General features: G+C 35.5%; 1 pseudogene; it reads left to right on the top strand.

Moving 5' to 3' along the window:
- The first annotated feature begins 6,696 nt into the window (after positions 1-6,696).
- On the top strand, positions 6,697-7,939 carry LOC138143227 (proline-rich protein 11 pseudogene; annotated as a pseudogene).
- Positions 7,940-9,090: the final 1,151 nt, after the last annotated feature.

Below are 9,090 nucleotides of genomic sequence, written 5' to 3'. Positions count from 1 at the left end.
GTCTTTCTTTGTAGTAAATAATAAATTCTTAATGACTGAATGACTGACTTACTTTCTTCACTTCTCTACTAGACTAACCTTCCTTAAGCATAACTCAGACTTAATACTATTACTGAAAATATTAAGTGATTCTCCATTTCTATTGCATAAATTACAAACACTTCATCTTGGCTTTTAAGGTTCTCTACAATTAGGCCTCAATCTCTTTGTTCAGTTTTTTTTTATACCACTTCCATTTGCTCAATCAATTTGGGATGTTAATAATTCTTGAGTCTTTTTAGATTCTCTTTTTACCTATATCTACACATTTCAAAAAAATGTTTCCCTTTTTAGAACGTCTTTACCTGTTCTGGTTCAACAGCCATCTCAAATGACACCTTCTTGAAAACACTTGAATCTTCTCAGCTTTAGAAAATCTTTTTTTCAAAACAATAATGTAACAATCAATATTGTCAGAATAACACAAACTAGTTTGAAAGTAGAAAAAGAAATCTGTCAGTCAGCTTATTATTTAATCTTCAGAGATGTCAGACTGGTTTGGAGTGTGCCCTTGCCCAGATGCAGACAGAACTACTTATACCTTCACACATTGAATTGGTTCTATTGGAATAGTATAGAGAAAGTCTAACATTCCCATTTGAAGGAGCAGAGAGGTTACCCACTGTAATCTAAAGTAGCTAAAGTAATTCACAGTTTTATCATTTGGGCATTAAAACTGTGACTTGTGTTTTGAATCAGCTAAATTTAAATCAGTTTTTAATTGTTTTGAACATTTAAATTAGGCAATTATTTTTAACTGGAGGGAAAGGAAAGGGGCCTCTGATAATATTGTGATGTCTAATTGCTTCGTCCACAATTACAAAAGCAAAGTCAGACAAAGAGTAGGATTCTAATTTTCTCTATCTGCCCATCATCATTTTAATGAGATCGCTTGGATTCAATGTGTTTATGATATGGGAATGAAGAAGGAAATTAACTGCCACACTGAACATTTCTATTAATGATTAAAGCAGGAATGGTGTCCTCTGAGCTCAGAAGACAAACAAGAAATGTCTTTCTACCCCATAGTACACTATTATTATATACTTCTCAGTATTAAGGAGAGTTCATTTGTAAAATCCTCTTTCCTTCTAGTCTTTTGATGATGACTTTCAAACTTATTTACTACAGGAATCATATGGGTGACACCAAAAACAAAAAGAACCACTAAAACCCCCTTTCCCAAGCCCTCTTAATTGTAATGTTTTTCTTCTGTTGATCCCTACCCCCAACATTCTATGTATTGCTTGTTTGTACATAGTTATTTACATGACAATTGTCTGTTAGATTGTGAGCTCCTTGAAGGCAGGAACTACCTTTTAGCTCTCCTTGTATCCTCAGTGATTAATATAATTCTTGGCACTTAATAGGCATGTAATAAGTGTTTATTGACTTGCTGGTTGTTTCTTTTTAATATAAGAACCTATTGATAAAACTTTAGTAAATGGGGGCAGCTAGGTTTTGCAGTAAATAGAGCACTGGTCCTGGAATCAGGAGGACCTGAGTTCAAATCTGGCCTCAGTCACTTAACACTTACTAGCCATGTGACCTTGGACAAGTCACTTAACCCCAACTGCCAAATGCCCCAAACCAGCAGACCCTGCACTCAAAGAGCTCTCATTCAATTGGGAAGAAACATATATATCCATGCACTCATGTATGTATGTGTGCATGTATGTATGTGTGTATGCTTGTGTGTACGCATATGCACATACATACATAGATATACACATTTTATATATTGTATATACAAATTCAAAACATCAAGTCTATATTAATATCTTTTCATATTTATCAATATAAATTCTACTGAAGAAAAGAAATAGATTATCATACATGGAACATTGGAGGCAACTATGGATTTACAAACTCAGAAAGAGGATATTTCTATTACATAATACCACTCTTGAAGTGGGATAAAAATAATTTAGCAATCATTGCTTCTTTGATAAATCAAATGTTCATCACATTAGAGTATGTATTTTATGAAAAATGAATTAATAAACAATTATTTATTAAATTCCTATATTTCTTAAATATTATACTTAGATAAGAGAAACATAAGCTATAATGATGAAATATATGCTACTTTTCACTTCTTCCAACTCTCTATTCTACAGGTTAGAAAACTATAGTCCAGATAAGGTAAGACAATTGTCTTCCTGACTCCAGGGCTGGTGCTTTATTCACTGAGCCACCTAGCCACCCAAGACAATTGACAAAAGCCAACCATGTGTAATGGCATGAAAAGTGGTAATTTGCTCCTTGTTTGAGTTATTGTAATGGCAAGTAAAGTAGTAATTAAGATCTTTTTTTCCATCTATTCAAGAACCTTTTTTGGAAACAGTATATATCTTTTTTTAAAAAAACAGTTTTTTTTTTTTGGGAAACAGTATATATCTTTTTTGGAAACAGTATATATTTTCTTGCCCTTAATGGGCTTAAGGAAGTTTGGAGAACTTCCCTCCCCTTAATAGGTCTAACATGATGACATGGAGCCCAGAGTGGGAGGAACTAGCCAAAAGAAAACAACAGGAAGGACACAACAGGAAAGGTGGAACAGGAAGGAGCAGAGCAGAGAAGAGAAAAACTGCTACCAAAAAGAACTGAGAGAGAGGTTATTTGTGATGTTGGCATTCTGTTGTTCTATGTTGCTGTTACTTTGTCAGACAGAAGCACTCTGTTGATTTGTGTTGATTTATCAGACAGAAAGCAAATTTAGATGATAGTACCAGCAGTGTGTGTGAATAGTGTTGTGATTCTGTTAAGCTTAATGTGTGTAAACATTGTTGTGGTTCTGTTAAGCTTTGTCTTCCCAGAAACAAATACTACTTTTTACATGAGGTATTTTAAATTCTCTTCCATTTTTCATTGTTTTTTAATTTATTTGTTTGATTCTTCATGTCCCATGGAGTCATTAGCTTCCACTTACCCAATTCTAACTTTTTAGATGTTTTTCTCAAATAGTTTTGTATTTCTTTTCCATTTGACCAATTGTACTATTTAAGGAGTTGTTTTGTTCTGTAGATTTTTGTATTTCCTTTACTATTTGGTCAATTTAACTTTTTAATCAGTTTTCCAGCTGTTGTCTCTTTTTTTCAATAATTCTCTTGCACCGGTCTCATTTATTTTCCAAATTTTTCTTATACCTTTCTTACATGATTTTAAACTCCTTCTTGAGCTTTCCTATGAGTTCTTTCTGGGCTTGAGACTACTTCCAATTTGTGTTTTGAGATGTTGCCCATAGGTATTTTGACACTGCTGTCCTCTTCTGAGTTTGTTTCTCGGTCTTCCCTATCATTATAATAACTTTTCATGGTCATATTTGTTGTTGTGGTTGTTTTTTTGGTCATCTTTTTTTTTTCTTGGTCTTTTCCCTTTCTTTTAAATTTGACCTCTGCTACTAGGGTGGAAGGGGCACTGTCTCAAGCTTCTTCTGCCAGTAGCTGTAGGCCCTGGTCATTTACCAAGTGTTGTGCTGATGTTGCCCTGAGACCCATGGGGAATGCTCATGTCTGATGCTGTGCCGAGGGGAGTGGGGGTAGCTGGTGCTAGAGTAGGCTGTAAGGACCTGGCAGATTGCTTGGTGCTGAGCCCTGGGGTTCTAGTATTGGTGTATGGAGTATACTGAAGTACATTTGGGTGATTCTCCATTTCCAGGGGCTACCCTAAACATGTTGTAGTCTGGACATTGGAAGATATTTGTTTGCCCTGGGCTATGCTGCAAGCATGTGACAGTCTGACCAACTTTCTCATCCAGCTGGAGGATGCCTGTATGCCTTGGATTGTGCTAAAGCACATAATGGTTCTCAGTGCTTACTGGTTCACCTAGCTATGATAAAACAGTGCTGATGGTTGCCTGCTCATCCACACTGGGGCTCAGGATCTCCCATTGGTTTGCTGAGGTAGGGCTTGCTGCCAGGTTGCTGGATTACTTGATGTCCTTGAACATGCTCCATTTTTACTCAAGTGAGATGGACTTTCTTGATGATTTTACAAGTTCCTTGGGCTAAAAGATTGTTTCAACCAATATTTTTGCTAGTTCTTCTATTCCAGGATTTGTTTTGGGGTGTTCATTTATTGTTGTTTAAAGGCGAATATGGGAGAGTTACCAATGATTCACTACTTTCTTCACAATCTTTTCTCACAGAAGTCTATCAGAAACTGAACTTCTATTCTTTAAAAAAAAATCTAAGAGCCAATTTCATTCTTTTGTTCTATTATTCCCTATAAACATTTTTGTTTAGAAATGTAAGGATGAAATGCATTTCATTCACAAAATGCTTTAGAGCCCCAATTCATGTCACATATATGTCAATGTTAGAATAATAAAAGGACCTTTAATATAACACTAAATGATTTTCAAAGTGTATTACAAATATTATCTCATCTGGTCATTGCCAGAACCCTGGGAGGTAGGTGTTTTTATTATCACCATTTTACAGATGAAGGAAGTAAGATACAGAGTGATTTGATGATTGGTACATATTTGAACTCAGGTCTTCTTGATTATATGTCTCACACTTTATCTGCTGTACCACCTACCTAAGATTTCTCAACTTCCTGCACACACATTTTTTAAGTGAGTCTCCTTATTTTAACCCCTTCCTGACATCACCACTATCATTTTTATCCCAGGTGAAGCCCTTTTCCTGACAAAAGACTAAATATAAAGACCTCCTTTAGACACAACCTTCCCTGCCATCTTTATTATTAACTGTCTCATCTTCCATTCTGATAACCAGAAAGATGCCACTTTCATAGCACCACTGCCAGAGTCAACTTTACTCCAAAATTCTAATAAATATTTTGGTGCCAATTTAGTCTACAGACATCACAATGCTAGTTATTTCCCCTGTGCTGCGGCTAGAAAATTCATACATCTTATTCCCAAATCCCTATTATTTAGAGTGATTTTCTGCAGAGGTGAGAGTAATTTTTGTTTTCTTATTACTTTCCCTGTGCTCTCATTCCCAATTAGATCAGTACTACCCCTCCACAGTCTGAAATTTTTGTTGAATGCCAACTATATATATATATATATATATATATATATATATATATATATATATATCATTGTGGCAAGGTGATATATGTATGTATATGTGTGTGTATGTATACATATAGACATATACATGTATACATGCATATACATATATAGGTGTATATATACACCTATATGTGTATATATACACACATGCAAGGTGATACCAAATAAGTGTAAGGTGATCTCTGTCTATAACAAGCTTGCATTCAAACTTACAAGATTAATATGATACAATTATCCTTACTGTTTCTTGTATCCTTAATTTCTTCCTTTTGAATGGCTCCTTCCTCTCAATCTGCAAATATACTTGTGTCTCCCACATTTTAAAATAATCTCTTCCCTAAATTCTGTTATTCCTTTTAATAGCTTCTGTCTCTCTCTCTCTTCACTATATTGCCAAACTCCTTTAAAGATCAATCTTTAAACCTCATAACAGATTAATACTTGGAAAAGATGTGTGATTTCATGTGTGTGGGGAATTCTGGTAAGAAAAATCCCCATACTAAAGCAGGTCATCAACTATTCTGAAACTTAGTAGAGATAAGACTGATTAGGGCCTCTCTATCAATTTACCCTTAATTGGAGCAGATAGTACAGTTTGAGTAGTGAGAAATAAAATTTGATAGATGTGTTGGAGTCAGATATTGGATGGTGTTGAAAACCAATGACCCTGAAATTTCCATATTTGATGATTTGAATATTCTGAGCATGTCAAAATTATATGGGGAAAAACAATCAATAATTAAAATTCCTAAAGAATGTGATTAACTGGCGAGTGGTTTTGAGTGTGTGTGTTTGCATGTGCATGTGTTTGTGTGTCTTTAGGTTTGGACTACTTGATTAAGCAATGTTAAATTGATTAATTAGGGATCAGTTTCTGTTTCTATTATAAAGGATATACATTTTTAAATTGGTTTCATTAAAATTTCTAAATTGAACAAAATTTTAAACATTCTTGTTTTAAAATTTTTGAGTTCCAAATGTCCTCCTTCTCTCCCTTCCCCACGGCTTGAGAAGGCAAGGCATATGTTGATAGACTATACATGTGAAGTCATGCAAAACATATTTCTATATTAGCCATGTTGCAAAAGAAAACACAAAAAACACCAAGAAAATTAACGTAAAAAAAGGTATATTTCAATCTGTACTGATAGTTTAGCAGTTGTGTAGATATGCGCCATTTTTCTTCATGACTCCTTTGAAATTATCTTTGATAGTTGCCTTCATCAGAGTAGCTTAATCATTCATATCTTATCATCCTTACAATATTGCTGTTAACTATGTACAATGATCTACTGCTTTTGTTGACTTCACTTTGAATCAGTTTGTCTATGTAGGTGTTCTAAAACCATTTTGCTCTTTTTATAACAAAAAAAATGAATCTCTTATGATTTTTGTCGCTTTCTATAACAACACTTTTTTTAATAACACAACAGTATTCCATCACAATTATATACCACTACTTCTTTGTCCATTCCCTCAATTTCCAGTTATTTGCCACCACAAAAAAAGAGCTGTCATAAATATATTTTTGTAGAAATAGATCCTTTTCCACTTTATATGATATCTTTGGAATATAGACGTAGTATTTTAAGACCACACTGTTGCTCAGACTCTATTTACCTCCCGGGGCTCTTATACTATTTCTCCACAGAAAAAATGACCAAGCACAAATACCTGGGAAGAAGGAAGTTGAGAACCAGAAACAAAATGTTCATCAAAAAAAAAAAATCTAGTCCCTCTGATCCCATTCCAGCTGTTCTTCCTCCCTCCCTTCATTCCTCTGCTACTTTATCTCCAGCTCTATCTGCACCTGAAAGAGTAATAGATGCCCCTCTCACAAACGCATGTTGTGGCCAAAGTTATCCAAATTTAGCCTGGAGCAAAACATTTTCCAGCATGAAGAATCTAATGAAATTTCTAAGAAAGAGAGTGTGGTCTTTCTATTGGTGTTGCCAGAGCAGTATTACACAGAAATTAGAGATGTTGAAAGACTTCCTATTTCCATCCCGTATCTACTTCCGGGAACTCAGCCTGATCAGACAGCAAGTTGACAAGCTGGAAAACGAATTCTACAAGCTCCAGGAAGCACTGAAGACCTCTGCCTCACAGCATTCTTCTTGCCTGGATTGCCATATGACATGTCACTTGAAGACTCAGCTTCCAGAGGACCTGGCTCAAGCTGAAACCACTATTAGAGAATTAGCATGCATACTCCCACCTGTGACACAGCATCCTATGGTTCCACTTCCTCCTCCTCCTCCACCCCCTCCACCACCTCCACCACCTCCACCACCTCTGCCTCTTCTACTCTGCTCGACATCTTTGTTGCTCAAAAAAAACCAATAGTACTAAAACACTTCAGGCTGAAAGATTAAAACAAGATATGCCCATGCATATAACTGTTAAAGATCTGCTCACTGTGAAGTTAAAGAAGACACAGAGTTCTACCAGTACGAGTAAGATTCTGTCATCACGACAGGAACGAAAGCCACTGGTCACAGTCTCTGATCTTCAGAGTATCTCCCTGAAACCTCAGTCCAGATTTCCATCAACTCATGTCACAAATGTGGTATTCACTCCCAGAAAAGGCCAAATGGATCTGAGGAAACTTCTTAGAAAAGTCAACATAGATAGGAGCCCAGGAGGTACCCCTCTCATCAATAAAGAAAATATGGAAAATGGAACAGGGTTGACCCCAATAATGACCAAGGCCTTGCGGCAGAAGTTTCAGGCAAGCTTTTGGAAATGTTCATTCCTTCCCCTTTTCTGTTAAACTCATTTGCTTAGATTTATAATCCACTGGGCATTTTCCAAACCATGCCTTTGCCAATCTCTAGGCTGCTATGTAAGACTTTCATGACATTAGATGGTCACTAAGAAGGAGTTACACAATAAATACTCAGTAAAACCTATTGATAAAATAACCCTTCCCCCCACCAAAAAGAAAGAAATTTAGGAGAGTAGGAATAAAACAATGTAAACATTCATTTTAGCAAATGCTCATGATGTGCCTGTTGTGAGTGCTAGACTCCTAGAAAAGAAGATCTAATTTCAGTTCCTGCCTCTGACACTTAATAGTTGTTAGTTATGTGCACATTGTCTACTATATTAGAAAGTAAGGTCCCTGAAGGTAATGACTGTTTTATGCTTTTTAAAAAAATCTCCCCAACCCTTAGCAACATGCCCCGCATACAGTAAACATTTAATAAATGCTTGTGGATTGACTGACAAAAAAAAAGACCATAATGTTGCAAAGGAGGCAGTGAATATACTTTTCTATTGCTAATATAGCCTGGAAGGGATCTCCCTACCATTCTCTGTTCATAGAAATAATTTTTTTTAATGTAAAAATTCTATGTGCTTTTGTCTTAATTTTTTGCTGTGATGTGAAACATCTCTGAATCCCCTGACTTTTTCCATTTCTGAAATAATAATTTTTACTGTTAAGTATTATCATCATCTTTTAAAATTCTCCTTAGTCACAGGAATGTTACTGAGTGCCTCTTGATTCTGATCCAACTAACCTTTTTCTTCTAGGACTTAGAAGGCCATACCTATGTCATAATGCCCCAGAATCCCCTCTTCCTCAACTCTTATAGCTAAACATCTGTGAGGTGTGGGAGGACAGCCCAAAATACATACTGCATATGATGTATCATCTATTTCATATTTATTAGATAATAAAGCAGTTCTTTTAGAGTTTTCATAGTACAATTACAAATGAAATAAATGAAAGGCACAAAATACATGTACATAGTATTTATACTTCAAGATAATAATACTGTTAACAGTCATATTACTTTATTTCAGAATAATAAATAATTCCAATAGATCTGTGATCTTGTTAATGTGTATATTATTTCCAATGATGGAGACCCAAACCCTTGCAAACCTGCATACCTGTAAGGGTTATGGGATTTAAAGATCTCCCATGCCTCATGGACGTGCTGACATAGCAGAGCAAGAAAAAAAAAAAAAAAGCCGAGCTAACGGTCCTGTGG

This window comes from Petaurus breviceps, unplaced genomic scaffold (assembly GCF_028583685.1).
Source record: "Petaurus breviceps papuanus isolate PSGF00001 unplaced genomic scaffold, PetGlider_PUasm1.0 90633, whole genome shotgun sequence".
Lineage (NCBI taxonomy): Eukaryota > Metazoa > Chordata > Mammalia > Diprotodontia > Petauridae > Petaurus > Petaurus breviceps.
Note: the sequence above shows the minus strand (reverse complement) of the source record. Positions and strands in the feature narration are given on the sequence as shown.